The 5,000-nt window shown below is 44.0% G+C and overlaps 1 pseudogene across 1 annotated transcript in view; it reads right to left on the bottom strand.

The window, feature by feature from the left end:
* LOC311144525 (protein unc-13 homolog B-like) overlaps positions 1–5,000 on the bottom strand; it is an 80,156-nt pseudogene that overhangs the window by 64,866 nt on the left and 10,290 nt on the right. The window contains exons 6-7 of the transcript in view: positions 927–1,042; positions 26–189 (exon numbers count right to left, since the gene is read on the bottom strand). The product of the transcript in view is annotated as a protein unc-13 homolog B-like (transcript). The remainder of the gene's footprint in view (positions 1–25; positions 190–926; positions 1,043–5,000) is intronic.

Here is a 5,000-nt window from a genome sequence, read left to right as displayed (position 1 = left end):
CACACTGAGTTCCCAGCAGACTTACGTCATGGCCTGGTAGATGGACTCGATGCCGTAGCGCATGGCGAATTCATCTACGATATCCTGCTGCACCTCATCAAAGTAGACCTTCCACGCATCGTCTCCACAGGCAACAGGCACCTTCACTACCCCCTGACCCACCACGTCAGTAGAGTAATGGAACATGTTCTAGAGGAGAGAGGCAAACATGTTTTGTATCTGTTTCTATGCGTTGTGTAGTCAGTTGTGTGTGTGTGTGTGTGTGTGTACGTGTATGTTACCTCGTACAGGTTGGTGTACTGAGCGTGGTATAATATGCGTTACCTCGTACAGGCTGGTGTACTGAGCGTGGTATAATATGTGTTACCTCGTACAGGCTGGTGTACTGAGCGTGGTATAATATGTGTTACCTCGTGCAGGCTGGTGTACTGAGCGTGGTATAATATGCGTTACCTCGTGCAGGCTGGTGTACTGAGCATGGTATAATATGTGTTACCTCGTGCAGGCTGGTGTACTGAGCGTGGTATAATATGTGTTACCTCGTGCAGGCTGGTGTACTGAGCGTGGTATAATATGCGTTACCTCGTACAGGCTGGTGTACTGAGCGTGGTATAATATGTGTTACCTCGTACAGGCTGGTGTACTGAGCGTGGTATAATATGTGTTACCTCGTGCAGGCTGGTGTACTGAGCGTGGTATAATATGCGTTACCTCGTGCAGGCTGGTGTACTGAGCGTGGTATAATATGTGTTACCTCGTACAGGCGGGTGTACTGAGCGTGGTATAATATGTGTTACCTCGTACAGGCTGGTGTACTGAGCGTGGTATAATATGTGTTACCTCGTACAGGCTGGTGTACTGAGCGTGGTATAATATGTGTTACCTCGTACAGGCTGGTGTACTGAGCGTGGTATAATATGTGTTACCTCGTGCAGGCTGGTGTACTGAGCGTGGTATGGCGCTACTTTCTCCTCCCCTTCAATCTCCACACTGATCTGTAACCTGATGGCCCCAGACACTGCTGACTTATCAGTCCTCTTCTCTGTAGGGAGAGACACACAGATACACACTGTCAGACAGACAGACATACAGACACACACAGATACACACTGTCAGACAGACAGACATACAGACACACACAGATACACACTGTCAGACAGACAGACATACAGAGACACACATCGTCAGAGACAGACAGACAGACAGACAGACCGACCCAAAAGAGGGGAAGAATACGGCTAGAACATACGGCTATGCAATGACACAATCAAATGCATACAAACAATCAAAGCCAGACAGTTAGGCAGTCCACGGTTAAAACTGATTGGTTTGGTGCTCTTTAGCAGTCTTTTTCCTAGACAGTTAACAGAAACCTCCCTCCGGCTCTTCCATCTATCTTTCCCTTCCTCCTCCTCACTGAGCCAGTCAGCCAGTCAGGGCAGATGCTGCTGAATATTTATCAGTGGAGACGCCGCTACTGGTTCCCCTCAGATTCTAAAATATGTGAAATGGCTGCTGCTGCCAATCAGAGCACTCTGTCTGGTCTCAGCTCATGAATATTAATGAGGCAAGGAGGAACACAGAGTGAATGACCTGTCGTTAGGGACAAATCTTTATGAGAGAGAGGAGAGAGAGAGCGCGAGAGTGGGGGGGGGGGGGGGGGGGGGGGGGGGGAAGAGAGATGGGGAGAGAGAGGGAGAGGGAGGAAGAGAGAGATAGGGAGAGAGAGGGAGAGAGAGAGAGAGAGAGTTTTTGACCTCATGAAAAAACACACAGCCTCACTCTCTTCAAATAATTATTATATACAATGCTTTTAAAATTTATATTGTCTGTATAAAAAAACAAAAAGCTCAAAGTGGACAGTGGCCTAGCTAAGTATATAATCTATCCATCACTGTGATGTTATTAGTGTGACACAACGTCAAGTGTTCCTGCTGCTAGTATGTGGTTAAAGAAGACAGACAAACACTTTCTTAAAGTGCAACTGACAGCGTTTTAACTACTTTGTAGACTTGAAACAAACAGACAATCATAATATCAGTCAAAAATATCAAATTCCCAGTTTATGCTACAAAACCAACTTCATGAGAGGTTAAAAAAAAAAAAAGGTTCTATAACGTACACTAAGGCATTGTTGGCAGAATAGATGGATACAGTTCAATGCATGATTAATATAATTCACCAATACATTTGTTGGTAGTCCCAAAAATATTGCTATCAGGTTGTAAATCACAGCTGGCCTGGTAAATGTTTTACTGCCTCCATTCAGGATGCACTGTTTCAGTTTCAATGACTAAATATTTTGGACAAAAACGGACGAATGTAACCAAGGCTGGGAATGTCAATACAATCAAACTAGCAAGGGCAACGATCACAAGTCAGTCATAACGTGGCTAATAGGCTAGCGTATCTATTTATGTAGCAAGCTAAAAACATGGAGCCTAACATTAGCTAGATAGCGAGCTAGCTGCTAGGAGGATGTCATGTCATTGGAGGAGTGACTGACTTTTTCCCCTCATATCATTTTTCAGTGGCTATACACAGCTAGAGATGTCTGTGTCATTTGGTTAGCTAGCAAGAACCCGAACGACTTATCCAGTTAGCATATCGCTTGCGTTCGCAAATCTACTCCGATTTCAGAGCACTCTCATCTGAGTGCACCAGAGCGTAGAATAACTGATGAATTTACGAACGCGCAACACCCGCTGAATATGACCGGTGTCAGTAAACGTAGGCAAAAAAAAAAAGTAATAGTTAGTCAAGAACGCTCTAGATAACATGTAAACAACCTAGCTAACCAGCTCTGCTACTGTGAGTAAAATGGTCAGAGTGAGGTGTTCTCTCATTTGTCTCTGGAAGTAGCTAGCTAGCAAGCTAGCCAACTTTAGCCACAGTTAACTTGGGTGCTTGGTTGCAGAAGGAAGAGTAGGCTACAATTCCCCATCGTTTATCATTGCAGTTTTGATGGCTAACTAGCTGAAAAAGTTTGAGAGGGTTTATCTAATGTACCTTCATTAGATTTTTAGCTCATTGTGCTCTGGCTAGCATTAGTTGTTGATATTGTTGTTGTTGATGTGCATAACTGAGGGAGAGAGAACCTACATTTTCATGGTTGTTTGATCATAGGACTGGAATGTCCCCAAATGTAAGAGGACTCCCATGATATTGACATAATTGCAGAAATCCATTCAGGTGTATTTTGTGGCTTTTGGCGAATGCGTTCTAATTGTCTAAAGTCGCGCTGTTGCAACTGCCTGTAAACACACAGTCCAGTTCAAAGTGAATGATGGCAGCTCTGTGTGGCAAATGGCTTTTGTATTTTTTATTTTTTTTATTGGGTCAGCTTAATATTGCAGATAGATTGTAACTTCCATCAATGTAATTGTCTGCATCACTTCCAATCCCCCATGTTTATATATATATATATATATATATATATATATATATATATATATATATATATATATATACACACACACACACACACACACACACACACACAGTGGGGAGAACAAGTATTTGATACACTGCCGATTTTGCAGGTTTTCCTACTTACAAAGCATGTAGAGGTCTGTGAGAGACAAAAATCCAGAAAATCACATTGTATGATTTTTAAGTAATTCATTTGCATTTTATTGCATGACATAAGTATTTGATCACCTACCAACCAGTAAGAATTCTGGCTCTCACAGACCTGTTAGTTTTTCTTTAAGAAGCCCTCCTGTTCTCCACTCATTACCTGTATTAACTGCACCTGTTTGAACTCGTTACCTGTATAAAAGACACCTGTGTAAGGACATCAGGGATACAATTGTAGACCTGCACAAGGCTGGGATGGGCTACAGGACAATAAGCAAGCAGCTTGGTGAGAAGGCAACAACTGTTGGCGCAATTATTAGAAAATGGAAGAAGTTCAAGATGACGGTCAATCACCCTTGGTCTGGGGCTCCATGCAAGATCTCACCTCGTGGGGCATCAATGATCATGAAGAAGGTGAGGGATCAGCCCAGAACTACACGGCAGGACCTGGTCAATGACCGGAAGAGAGCTGGTACCACAGTCTCAAAGAAAACCATTAGTAACACACTACGCCGTCATGGATTAAAATCCTGCAGCGCACGCAAGGTCGCCCTGCTCAAGCCAGCGCATGTCCGGGCCCATCTGAAGTTTGCCAATGACCATCTGGATGATCCAGAGGAAGAATGGGAGAAGGTCATGTGGTCTGATGAGACAAAAATAGAGCTTTTTGGTCTAAATTCCACTCGCCGTGTTTGGAGGAAGAAGAAGGATGAGTACAACCCCAAGAACACCATCCCAACCGTGAAGCATGGAGGTGGAAACATCATTCTTTGGGGATGCTTTTCTGCAAAGGGGACAGGACGACTGCACCGTATTGAGGGGAGGATGGATGGGGCCATGTATCGCGAGATCTTGGCCAACATCCTCCTTCCCTCAGTAAGAGCATTGAAGATGGGTCGTGGCTGGGTCTTCCAGCATGACAACGACCCGAAACACACAGCCAGGGCAACTAAGGAGTGGCTCCGTAAGAAGCATTTCAAGCTCCTGGAGTGGCCTAGCCAGTCTCCAGACCTGAAACCAATAGAACATCTTTGGAGGGAGCTGAAAGTCCGTATTGCCCAGCGACAGCCCCGAAACCTGAAGGATCTGGAGAAGGTCTGTATGGAGGAGTGAGCCAAAATCCCTGCTGCAGTGTGTGCAAACCTGGTCAAGACCTACAGGAAACGTACGATCTCTGTAATTGCAAACAAAGGTTTCTGTACCAAATATTAAGTTCTGCTTTTCTGATGTATCAAATACTTATGTCATGCAATAAAATGCAAATTAATTTCTTAAAAATCATACAATGTGATTTTCTGGATTTTTGTTTTAGATTCCGTCTCTCACAGTTGAAGTGTACCGATGATAAAAATGACAGACCTCTACATGCTTTGTAAGTAGGAAAACCTGCAAAATCAGCAGTGTATCAAATACTTGTTCTC

Source organism: Coregonus lavaretus, assembly GCF_964263955.1.
Source record: "Coregonus lavaretus genome assembly, chromosome: 17".
NCBI classification, from domain to species: domain Eukaryota; kingdom Metazoa; phylum Chordata; class Actinopteri; order Salmoniformes; family Salmonidae; genus Coregonus; species Coregonus lavaretus.
The sequence above is the reverse complement of the archived record's forward strand: the minus strand, read 5'-3'. Positions and strand labels throughout refer to the sequence as shown.